The sequence below is a fragment of the Peromyscus eremicus genome, chromosome 4 (genome assembly GCF_949786415.1).
Source record: "Peromyscus eremicus chromosome 4, PerEre_H2_v1, whole genome shotgun sequence".
Lineage (NCBI taxonomy): Eukaryota > Metazoa > Chordata > Mammalia > Rodentia > Cricetidae > Peromyscus > Peromyscus eremicus.
This window is the reverse complement of record NC_081419.1, coordinates 99,906,499-99,919,856: the sequence shown is the minus strand read 5'-3', so window position 1 is coordinate 99,919,856 and position 13,358 is coordinate 99,906,499. Positions and strand designations below refer to the sequence as shown.

General features: G+C 38.0%; 1 protein-coding gene across 3 annotated transcripts in view; it reads left to right on the top strand.

Annotated features, from left to right (window-relative positions):
• Nucleotides 1-5: 5 nt before the first annotated feature.
• Fam227b (family with sequence similarity 227 member B) overlaps nucleotides 6-13,358 on the top strand; it is a 172,430-nt gene continuing 159,077 nt past the window's right edge. For 2 of the 3 annotated variants that reach the window (XR_009378886.1, XM_059261310.1), the window contains exon 1: nucleotides 6-159. The gene's annotated coding sequence lies outside the window, so the exon portion shown is untranslated. The remainder of the gene's footprint in view (nucleotides 160-13,358) is intronic. The other variant, XM_059261309.1, reaches the window with a different exon arrangement.

Sequence of the window (13,358 nt, the reverse complement as noted above, 5' to 3'; positions counted from 1 at the left end):
CGGAGGGAGAGTCCCGTGGACCAGGAAGGGAAGTCCCGCCTCTGCTTCCTTCTTGAACTGTCCCCGTAGGAACCGTCGGTTTCCGGCTGTGCTGCCCGCGGTGGCCGCGCCGCGGAACTGGGAACGAGTTCCGGAAAAGCACTTTCGAGAGTACTTGCTGTGAGTTGCTGAGAAAATGTTAACTCCTCAGAACACTCCGCGTTACCTCCCCCAAGTATAGAGAACGCAGACTTGTAGCTGTATGTGGCTGTATCAAGTAGTTAATGCTCGGTAGACTTCTTAGGAAAACGGTTTATACCTTTTTTGCTTAGTTTAAAACACGCAGAGTTGGCACATACTATACTTTTTCCCGCTCTGAAGTTGAATATATGTGGATAACTTATTAAATCATCTTTCTATGCCCCACCTCAAAGAAACCTAGACAATAGTTGTTAATTAGAAACAAAACTATCATATATCAAGCAATTGCTTTAGTGAATGATGAATTATGAAAAATTAACAAATGGGGGGGGGAAGAGTAGAGCCTTGTGTGGACTCACGAATAACAAGGAATAGAATTGATATAAAAAATGTTAATAGAGAACAGACAACGTTCAACATACGAATTCTCAGAATCACACCCCTAAGTGAAAGTAGGGCCTTTTAAAGCACTTAAAAGGAGTTGCTTGGCCATGAGTGGGAGCTCATATTTTAATAGTGTTTAAAAGGGGCTGGAGGGAAGCCTTATAATGCCACTTTCCCTTCTTTAGACTGCTCTTTTGGAGTGAGGTGCCAGAGGACATTAGCATTAGCAGAAAGCAAAAGAGAAACACACAGCTCTACACTGTCACTCTCAGCAATATGAAGAGTTCCCTTAATGTTTTGGGGACCTCAACTCAGACTAAACTGGGATTCTTGATTAAGATACAGAAAAGGAATCTCAGAACTAGCTAGAGTAAAGTGGAAATTGTTTTGTGGATATTTGAATCTAGACTTTAAACATAAAGGTTACAAGACAGGGGCGTTCAGAAAGAAAGACATTCTAAGTCAGTCAGTCCACCCTATACTTTCCCTTATAAAACAGAGAAAATAGAAATCACCAACTCTTTGAGATGTAACATGAGAGCCACCAAAATTATACGTATGTGGCCAATGCTCAAACAGCTCATTGAGAGTCTGCCTTGGGAGCCCACATTGACATGTCTACCTGTCTTAGGACTTAATCTTTAGTTGTTTACATGTAGCATCACAAATGGCTAAATTAGGCACCAAGCAGTGAGGGATTGAACATCAGAGAAAGGGATATGTTGCTTTTAATTGTTGACCCTTTCAATTTTTGGCTTTTTGTTGTTGTTACTGCCTTTACACCTTGCCCTGGAAGTGCTTACATGTTAAGCATGGGCAGTATAGAAGACATTATGATGAATTATAGGAGTTTCAAAAGAGCCTGGAGAAGTCCATGAAGCCTTTCTGACTGGGTTTGGGAAATGATCTGAAGATTAGTAATACTATAGGGAAGTATTTTCAACTGGAAAGGATATCGTATAGGATCTGTTGTTTGACATCTTGACCTATTTATAAACAACAACAAAAATGTAGTCAAAACTACACTTTAGAGCTGGCAGTGGTACCTCACATTTGTAATTCCATTACTGGGGAGACAGGAGGATCAAGAGATTAAGGCCATCCTGGCATACACAGTGAATTTGATTCTAGTCTGGACTGTGGGAGACACTGTCAAAAACAAACAACAAAACCACACACTTTAAATAATGAAATTATACAGGGCAGAAATACCAGGAGAAAATACTTAGAAAAGTACCACCTAATAGAGCTTTCAGTTGCATATATGTGCATATATGCATGCACTTGACTGTGTTTGCAAAATGTTTCCTTTATTATAAACTACTATGAAAAGCATGATAGCCCCTCATTTAGTTGGGGAGAATAACTTTCTGCATGGAGAAAGCAGTAACAAAGTTTATAAGGCAGGGATAAGTAGTTCACAAGCATTTTCTTTTTTAAATGTAACTCAGTTTTATCACAGCAGTTCAGTTGTATGGATGAAAAGGCAAGCGTTACTATTTACCAGTGTTCCAGGTTGCTATATCTGTGTAATAAATTACTCCAAGTACAGTAGTTTGAAACAACCACGTGGTCTAGTGCACATTAAGCTGGATTGTCTCTTGTAACTGGACTAGAAAGACTGGGCATACTATCAGAACTCCTAGTGATAAACTCACTATGTGGCTTGGACTTCTCACAGTGAGCAGGAGTGTAGCAGACTTAGTAGGTTTGGCTGGGGCTCTGTCTTAGAGTTTCGATTGCTGTGCTAAAATCATGATAAAAAGCAACTTGGGGAGAAAAGAGTTTATTTGGCTTACATTCCAGGTCATAGTCCATTGAGGGAAGCCGAGGCAGGAACTCAAAGCAGGAACTGAGATGGAAGCCATGGAGGAGGGCCGCTTCCTAGCTTGCTCCCCATTGCATATTTAGCCTGCTTTCTTATACAGCCCAGGATCACCTGCCTATGGGGGCCAGTGCCCCCTTGTTCCTCCCCATGGGATGGACCCACCCACATCAATCATTCATCAAGAAAGTGCACTGTAGACTTACCTACCGACAATCTGACAGAGGCATTTTCTCAGTTGAGGTTTCCTCTTCCCAAATGACTCTAGTTTGTGTCAAGTTCACAAAACCCAACACTCCAGATGGAATGCTGCAAAGAAGACTGAAATGACATGTTTTTTTTGACCTATCTTCAAAAAAAGTGTCATTTCTCTCCTGTTCTTTTGCTTGCAAATCAGATATTAGGCCTGTCCAGATCATAGGAAAGGGGACATAGTTCCCACATCCCACAGCATTATCAAAGAATTTGTAACCTTTAAAATAAACTAACAGTGCTTACTGCTAGCCCAGGAAACCGCAGAATATCAATGGCTTCATAAAACAAAGCTTTCTGACAAAAGATCCATATAACTGTCCCTAGTTAGAAGAAATATTAGACTCAGGGTCACAGGTTTCCTATTTTCAGTCCTTTGGATGGCTTCTAGGAATTGGGGGCATAGCTTATCTGGCAATATAGGAAGTATAGTGACTCATAAAACCATGCTCCAGGACAGGCCTCATTCCCAAGAATAATTGTGTAACACAAATCGGACTGGAGGGGTTTTATTGTTGTTAGTTGATAGTTGTTTGTTTTAAGATAATAAAAACTCAAAGATGGGTGTGTAGAAAGTTGAGGATGGAGAGGGTGGATCTGGGAGAAGTTGAAAGAGGAAGTGAATATGATCAAAATGCATTGTATGAAATTGTTAAAAAGTAATTAAATATTATACTTAAAAATGAGCTATCAAGCCATGAAAAGACTTTAATGTATATTATTAGCTGAGAGAAGCCAATCTGAAAAGATTATGTACTTTTGATTTTGTGTCACATCATAGCAAAAGTGTTACCCACATGTTTGTGGTGATGATGGTATAAATGAACCTACTATGCTGCCATCCATGCACAGGTGCAGCTCATTCAATAACATGTGCTAAGTATGTAGTGTGCTATTCTATCTAGCTTTGTATAAGCACATGTCACTGTTGGCATGATAAATCACTTGCTGGTGCATTTCACACAATGTAGCCAAATAATTAAGTGACTAATAATTGATGCATGGCTCTTCCATGTGTTGGTACATATCAGTAATCCCAGCTACTCAGGAGGCTAAGGCAGGAGGATCATGAGTTGGAGGCCAATTTAGACAACACAGTAAGACCTTGTCTCAAAAAGGGCATTGCTGAATCTACAGAAATATTTTTAAATGTTAGACTCTTAGTAAGAGTATACTTAGTGAAGTTTTCATATACTTCTGTTGAAAATGAGAATCAATATACAACCATCTTGGAAATCTCTTTGGCAGTACTCACTAGAGCTGACCTATCCATCCCACTCCTAGTTACAGATTGTGTGCTGCCAAAAGACATTAACAAGAATGTTCTACAGAGTGGAGCAGTTCAACATACACTGAGGAAATCCAAAGAATCATTAGGTCATATTCAAAAGACTGTACTTCATTGGAAAATCTAAAAGAAATGAACAATTTTTTCTTTTTCTTTTTCTTTTTTTTTTTTTTTTTTTTGGTTTTTCGAGACAGGGTTTCTCTGTGTAGCTTTGTACCTCTCCTGGAACTTACTTGGTAGCCCGAGCTGGCCTCGAACTCACAGAGATCTGCCTGGCTCTGCCTCCCGAGTGCTGGGATTAAAGGCATGCGCCACCACCGCCCGGCTTCAATTTTTTCTTGATACCACTTGCCAAAGTTAAATCAAGGTGAGATCAATCATTTAAATAGACCTACTTCAAGGAAATAGAAGCAGTTTTTAAAAGTCTCTCAACCAAAAAAAAAAAAAAGTCCAGGGCTAGATGGTTTTAGCACAGAATTCTACTAGACTTTCAAAGAACTGATGCCAATATTCCTCAAATTATTCCACAAAATAGAAACAGAAGGAACATTGCCAAATTCATTGTATGAGACTAATCATCCTGATACCCAAACTACACAAGGACTCAACAAAGAAATGAATTACAGGCTGATTTCCCTCATGAACATAGATGCAAAAATACTCAATAAAATACTTGCAAACCAAATCCAAAAACACATCAAAAATATCATGATGTAAGTAGGCTTCATCCTAGAGATGCAAGGATGGTTAACATATGAAAATGTGTCAATTTAATCCACTATATAAGCAAACTGAAAGAAAAAAAACTACATGATCATCTCATTAGATGCTGAAAAAGCCTTTGATGAAATCCATCACCCCTTGATGAAAGTCTTAGAGAGTTCAGGGATACAAGGAGCATACCTAAACATGATAAAGGCAACATCAAATTAAATGGAGAGAAACTTAAAGAAATTCCACTAAAATTAGGAACACAACAAGGCTTCCCATTTTTTCATGTCTATTCAATATAGTACTTGAAGTTTTAGCTAGCACAATAAAACAACTAAAGAAGTTCAAAGGGAAAATTGGAAAGAAAGAATTCAAAGTGTCACTATTTGCAGATGATATGATAGTATGTATAAGTGACCCAAAAAATTCTACCAGGGAACTCCTACAGCTGATAACTTTAGCAAAGTGGTTAGATACAAAATTAACTTTAAAAAAACCAAAAAAACATTAGTCCTACTATATACAAATGATAAATGGGCTGAGAAAGAAATCAAGGAAAAAACACCCTTCATAGTAGCCACAAATAATACAAAATATATTGGTGTAACTCTAACCAAGCAAGTGAAATACCTGTATGACAAGAACTTCAACTTTTTGAGGAAAGAAATTGAAGAAGTGTAAACGGAGGCGGAGTTTTTCTGTCCCAACCACCTGGTCCCAAATAAATACACAAAAGCTTATATTAATTACAAAGTGCTCAGCCAAATAGCTCACCTTGTTATTAACTAACTCTTACTTTTAAATTAACCCATTTCTATTAATCTATGTATTGCCATGTGGCCCATGGCTTTACCAGTCCTCTGGCATCTTGCTTCTTGGGTGGCTTGCTCATTTCTCTCCCAACTCCATCCTACTTCATCCCAGTCATAAGTTTGATTGTCCTGCCTAACTTTATCCTGCCTTGCTATAGGCCAAACAGCTTTATTATTAACCAACATATTCACAGCATACAGAAGAGTCATCCCACCCCATCTCCCCTTTTCTGTCTAATAAAAAAGGAAAGTTTTAACTTTAACATAGTAAAATTACATACAACAAAACAGTTATCAAGCAAGAATTATAGTTACAATGTCTAGTCTATTTGTATTTGACATAATTAGAGAAAACATTTAATTATCCATCTTATCTTGATAAATCTAATGTCTCATATCTAATTTACCTTTTATTATAACTAAAGAAAACCATAATTATAACTATCTTGTCTTCAACTCCATCAAAGACCTGAGAAGGAAATAATATTACCTGAGTAAGCAGGAAGTACAGGCAAGAGACTTCCAAAAAATGTAAGAAATGACAGAAACAGCTGGATGCTTGGACAGTCACCCAGGGTTCCTCTGTAGTGTTGGGGCATCCATTTCTGGCCTATAGACCTAGCATATCTGACAGACTTTCCTGTGAAGCAGGGAATTTTGAAGTACTGTCCTACCTTGTCTTGGCAAAGTTCAGCAGTTGCTTTCTTGTGTTCTGCTGGTCCAGTTTGGACAGTAACTGTCAGCAATTGAGGCAAGGGCCATATGGCTAGCTTTTGCCATAAAGAAAACAAACTCCATACAGAATTTCTTTGATATCCATCATCTTTTCTGGAGTATATTGGTGCTGCCAGGAGCAGACATGTCTCACTGTCTTGAAAAGTCTAAGTCATTAAAATATTTAAAATCTCATATTCTGTAGGTCTTTGACGTATTTGAAGATTATCTATCTATCTGAAATATGTCTTTGTAAATCTAGAAAACCTAACTAACATGGCTATAAGTTTGACTATTATAGATGACTATTAATCTGTATTTTGTGATTATACATTACATTTTTAATTGAACTGCATAAACTCAATAACTTAAACAAGAGTAGAATTATACATACAGTATAACAAAATTAACTTTAAATTTGTATCGGTAAACTAAAATCCTTACCAATGTAAAATATTTTGAGATTAATAGTTGTTTTGGGGATTAAAGTAGATTCACTAATATACCCTTTTTTCCATCATAATAATCTACCCTTTATTCCCATCATTTCTATACCATATCCCCTTTTCTTCTTTTAGAAAGAGATTGACTATGACGAATAACAATTTGTAACTAACCCTTCTTAAATGAAAACAAATATTTATAACCAATATTTTGGGAATGTTGATGTAGTTTTCTGGACTACTTCCTGCTGATTGGTGGGCACTGGTAATCTTTGAGGGACCCTGAGAAGATCAGAATAATTGTTAAGTCTTGACTAGAGTATTTTGTGAGGCTAGATCATCTTATTCAGCCTTGAAGCTGTTTTGGATGTTTGATCATCTGGCCCATATGTATTGGTGTTTGGTCCCCTTGTTCTGAAAATATATAAACTTGTAAAGGTAACATACATATCTATCTTACAAATATAAACTGTACATTGTATATAAGACAGCCAAAGATAATTTTTTGTTTTATGTTTGAGCAGGTAAAATATATGTCATATGTCTTGTAGTTACTTTAGGTTTATTTTTTTGTGTCTGTAGTCAGGATTTTCAGGGGGTCTTCCTCAATCAAACCTGATTTTCCTTTACCCTGAATGAATCCATAGCCTCTTATTTCCTGTGGAAACAAAAGCATAACTTTTACCCCAAAGTAACATATCTTTTGACTTAAATTTTTTGAAGACAAGAAAATTTTAAAATATATAGGTTAGTTTAATTTAGTAGCTTTCACAATCAAATGTGTCTTAGCAGTTATCATTCACCCATTAACAGTCAAAAAATATAAAGGTAACACAATTAAAATATAGAATCCAGACTCTGTGTATTTCCCATCTTTATGTGGCTTATCATATTTTTATTACTCTAGTCCCTTTTAAGGACTTTATTATTATTTTTAAATCTTTTTTAAAAATCTTTGACTGTTTCTACCCATTCTCTTCTCTCTCCCAAGCCTATAAACATTTTTCAAACATACTGTGACTTGTTTAGAGGCCTTTTTGTCTGAATTTGTCCTTACTGTGTATCTCTAATCCTTTTTGTCTGCATGAGCAAAAACCCTAAATCCACCACGAAGTGCAGCTGGGAGATGCCTCTCTGTGCTGCAGCCTGTGTGAGACTATGGGAATCTGCCATGCTGCAGCTCAAACCTGCAGGCCTCAGCCAGGGGATGAGTCTCTGTACCATGGCCTGCATGAGAGACATGAAATGTGAAGTGGCTCTTGTCTCCATGTTTGTGTGTCTAGACCCCCCCCCCTTTTAAAGCTTTCTCAGGCTTTATGTGGATTGCGTGCCCCACATTGGTTGCCGTATGTAAACAGAGGCAGAGTTTTTCTGTCCCAACTGCCTGGTCCTAAATAAACACACAAAAACTTATATTAATTACAGAATACTCAGTCAATAGCTCAGGCTTATTATTAACTAGCTCCTACTTTTAAAATAACCAATTTCTGTTAATCTGTGTATTGCCACATGGCCCATGGCTTTATCGGTCCTCTGGCATCTTGCTTCTTGGGTGGCTTGCTTGCATTTCTCCTGACTCCACCCTTCTTCATCCCAATCCTCAGTTTGATTGTCTGGCCTAACATTATCCTGCCTTGCTATAGGCCAAACAGCTTTATTATTAACCAATGAGATTAATACATATTCACAGCATACAGAAGGATCATCCCACAGCAGGGAAGCTATCAGAAGATGGAAAGATCTCCCATGCCCATGGATCAATAGAATTAACATAGTGGAAATGGGCATGTTACCAAAAACAATCTATAGATTCAATGCAATTCCTATCAAAATTCCAACACAATTCTTTACACACCTTGAAAGAACAATACTCAGCTTCATATGGAAAAACAAAAAACCCAAGATAGCTTAAAAAAAACTGTACAATAAAAGAACTGCAGGTATCACCATCCTGATTGCAAGCTGTACTACAGAGCAATAGGTAGTAATAAAAACTTCATGGTATTGGCATAAAAACAGACAGGTTGATCAATAGAAGTGAATCTAAGAGCCAGAATAAATCCATACACCTGTGGATACTTGATTTTTGACAGAGAAGCCAAAATTATACAATGAAAAAAAAGAAAGCATCTTCAACAAATGGTGCTGGTATAACTGGATGTCAGCATGTAGAAGAGTGCAAATAAATCCATATCTATCACCATACACAAAACTCACGTCCTAAGTGGATCAAAAACCTCAACATAAATCCAGATACACTTAACCTGATAGAAGAGAAAGTGGGGAGTAGCCTTGAATACATTGGCACAGGAGACAACTTCCTGAACAGAACACCAATTACATAGGCACCAAGATTGATAATTAATAAATGGGACATCATGAAACTGATGATTCTGTAAGGCAAAGGACACTGTCACAAAAACAAATCCTCAGCCTGTAGAATGGAAAAAGATCTTCACCAACCCCACATCTGACAAAGGGGTGATATCCAAAATATATAAAAAACTCAAGAAACTAGACATCAACAAACCAATTAATTCAATTAAAAATGGGGTACAGATCTAAACAGAGAATTCTCAACAGAGGAATTCCAAATGGCTAAGAAGCCTTAAAGAAATGTTCAGCATCCTCAGCCATCAGAGAAATGCAAATCAAAATAACTCTGAGATTCCATCTTATACCCGTCAGAAAGGCTAAGATGAAAAACACAAGTTTTCATGTTAGAAAGGATGTGGATGAAGATGAACACTCCTCCACTGATGGTGGGAGTGCAAACTTGTACAGCTAATTTGGAAATCAATATGGTGGTTTCTCAGAAAATTGGGAATCCATTTACCCCAAGACCCAGCTATACCACTCATGGGTATATACTCAGAGGACAATCCACCATACCACAAGGACACTTGCTCAGCTATGTTCATAGCTGTTTTACTCATAGTAACCAGAAACTGGAAACAATCTATATGTCCCTCAACAGAGGAATGGAAAAAGAAAATGTGATAATTTACACAATGGAGTATTACTCATCTGTTAAAAGTAATGACATCAAGAATATTTCTGGTAAATGGGTGAAACCAGAAAAGATCATCCTGAGTGAGATAAATCAGACCCAGAAAGACAAACATGGTATGTATTCACTTGTAAGTGTATATTTGCTGTAAAGTAAAAGAAGACCATGCTACAATCCACAGACCCAAAGAACCTAAGTAGCAAGGAAGGCTCAAGGGGGACACATGAATCTCACTGTGAAGGGGAAATAGAATAGACATTACAAGTGAATGGGAGGACGGATATGGATTGGGGGGCGAGGATGGGAACAGGAGGGATCAGGTTTGTTAAGGATGGAGGGAGAGAGTTCTGGGAGAGACAACTGGAATCAGGGGGCATCTCTGGGAAGAACTAGAAACCTAGTACAACAAAAACTCCCAGGAATCTATGAGTGTGACCCTAGCTAAGACTCCTGGCAAAGGGGAATACAGAGCCTGGACTGCATCTCCTATAACCAAGCAAGACTTCCAGTAGAGGGATTGGGACACCAACCCAGCCACAAAACCTTCAACCTATAATTTGTCCTGCCTACAAAATGTTTTGGGGTAAAAGTGGTGCATGGATTGTGGGAGTAGCCAACCAATGAGCAGCCAAGCTTGAGACTCATACCATGAAGGGAAACTCACTCCTGACAATGCCTAGAATGCCAGGACCCAGAGTTGGCTTAGCTCAGAGACCTAGGACAGAACCAAACACAACTGACAAAAAAAAGTCAATGAAATTATTCCTAATGATATTCTGCTATTGTTGCCTATCCCAATTGTCATCAGATAGGCTTCACCCACATCTATATGGAAACAGATACAGAGAGACCCACAGCCAAACCTTAGGTGGATCTCAGGGAATCCTGTGGAAGAGGGGGATGAATGATTGTAGGAGCCAGAGGGGTTAAGGGCACCATAAGAATATGACCTACAGAATCAACTAACCAGGGCTTATAGGGGCTCACAGAGACTGAACGAAGACCCAGGGAGCCTGCATGGGACTGACCTAGGCCCTCTGCATATATGTGACAGTTATGTAGCTTGGTCTTCTTGTGGGACTCCTAACAGTGATAGGGGCTGTCTCTGACTCTGTTGCCCGCTTTGGGGACCCATTCCTCCTACTGTGTTGCCTCATCCAGCCTTAATAGGAGAGGAGGTTCCTAGTCTCACTGCAACTTGAAATACCATTGCTGGTTGATATCCATGGGAGGCTTGCCCTTTTCTGAAGAGAAAGAGAGGTGGAAGAATAGATTGGGGGAAAGAGGGAAAGGGGAAATGGTGGGGAGGGACTGGGTTAGGGATGTAAAAACAAAACAAACAAAAAAAAGAATGTTCATGTTAGTAAGGAGTAACACACAAGTGGGAAGTGACTCAGGTTCCCCAAAAGTAAAGCAGGCATAAAAACTTGGATTATATTATGCAGTATTATACCAGAACCATGGACTTCCATTAGATGAGACAGCATAGATGGATCTTACAGCTGTAAGGTGTATTCATTCTGTTTAGTACAGTTACATGAAATCTGTATGAGGAAAATCTTATTCAGGATGATAGCCATTAGTGTGACCATACTGCATGAAAGAAGAAAGACTAACTCTGTGTCTTTTACCCTGAATTATTTGGAAGGAAGAGTTCTAATCTCTTGTTTAATCCAGAAAAGCCTCATATAAAAGAGCCTAATTTAAGACATTGGAGTTAAGTTTATAGTCTTGAGCAGAGGCTGCCCTCTTTCTGTTTTTATTATCTTAAAAATATTTATTTATAATTTATGAGATTATAATGTAGTTAAACCATTTTCTCATTCTTTTTCCCACCTCCAAAATTGCCCTTAAGTACCATCTTGTTCTCTTTCAAATTCATGGCCTCTTTCTTCAGTAATTGTTGTTACATTGTTACATGTATATATGATTATACATATTCATATATATGTATTCTTAAGTACATAAATGCAGCCTGCTCAATCTGTACAATAAAGGACACAGTAAATAAGGCAAAATAATAGCCTACAGAATGGAAAAAGATCTTCACCAGCCGCACATCTGACATAGGGCTGATCTCCAAATATATAAAGGATTCAAGAAACTAGACAGCAAAGTGCCAAACAATCCAATTAAAAAATAGGTTACAGAGCTAAACAGAGAATTCTCAGCAGAATAATCCCAAATGGCTGAAAGACATTTAAGGAATTGCTCAACATCCGTAGTCATCAGGGAAATGCAAATCAAAATGACTCTGAGATACCATCTTACACCTGTCAGGATGGCTAAGATCAAAAACACTGATGACAGCTTATGTGGAACAAGGGGAACACTCCCACACTGTTGGTGGTAGTGCAAACTTGTGCAGCCACTTTGGAAATCAGTATGGCTCTTTCTCAGAAAATTGGGAATCAATCTACCTCAAGACCCAATGATACCACTTGTGGGTATATACCCAAGAGATGCTCAAGCATACCACAAGGACACCTGCTCAACTATGTTCATAGCAGCATTATTCATAATAGCCAGAACCTGGAAACAACCTAGATGCCTCTCAGCCAAAGAATGGATAAAGAAAATGTGGTACATATACACAATAGAGTATTACTCAGCTGTAAAAAACAATGACTTCTTTCTGTTTTTTGTCAAGGTCTTGCTAAATTGTCTAAGAAGCCCTCAAACTTGGAATCCCCGTGCTTCAGCCTGCTGAGTAGCTGGGATTACAGGGCTGTGCCACTATCTTCTTCATGCACTGTTATCTAACCTATATTACAAAACCTTTAATAACTTTGTGGTAGTCTTTAAGTCCTTGTCTGCTTATTACAATAAGTATTTTCTGAGGTACCTGATAGATATATATTTTTTCTTAGGTACCTGTAAATATAATTAACATCATTTTTCCTAGATTATGAATCTCATTTTTCCTCCTTGGGTTGTTCTGTATTGCTTTCCTGTTGAACATTATGTAACAATCATTGTGGAAAGCAGCTGAGATTTAATTGTTTTTAGTTTTGGAGAGCACAGGTCTTTTTCTCTGTTTGGCTTTTAGAGTAAAAGGCTATCTGGAACCTCTTAGAGTGAAAGGCTGGTCTAGAATCTTCTTTGAGTTGAATTGAGCTTTAGGATTAGCTGTAACTTTATTTGGACTGAGTTTATTTGGTATTAACTAAACCTCCAACCTCTTCTAATTACTTCTTATATTTTCTTGATATTTGAGCTAGGAGCAGTTTGGAATGACATTTAATTTTTTTTCAATTCTGCTCAGTCTCTGAAATTCAAACCTGTAAGAATATATCAATCTGTACAGCTTTCCCTGTGTATGTTCCTCCTCCACTGTGACTTTGTTAACAACATTCATAAGTGAGGCTTGAAAGTGACACAGAGGGGTTGTTTAAGTCATCTACTTTTCATATAGGTCCTTCACTTGCTTGGTTAGTGTTACCCCAAGGTATTTTATGTCATTTGTGGCTATAGTAAAGGGTGATGTATCTCTGATTTCCTTCTCCGCTTCTTTGTCCATTATATATAGGAGGGCTACTGATTTTTTTGAGTTGATCTTGTATCCTGCTATGTTGCTGAAGGTGTTTATAAGCTGTATCAGTTCCTTGGTGGAATCTTTGGGGTTGCTCAAGTATACTATCATGTCATCTGCAAATAGGGAAAGCTTGACTTCTTCCTTTCCAATTTGTATCCCCTTAATCTCCTTATGTTGTCTTATTGCTCTGGCTAGAACTTCAAG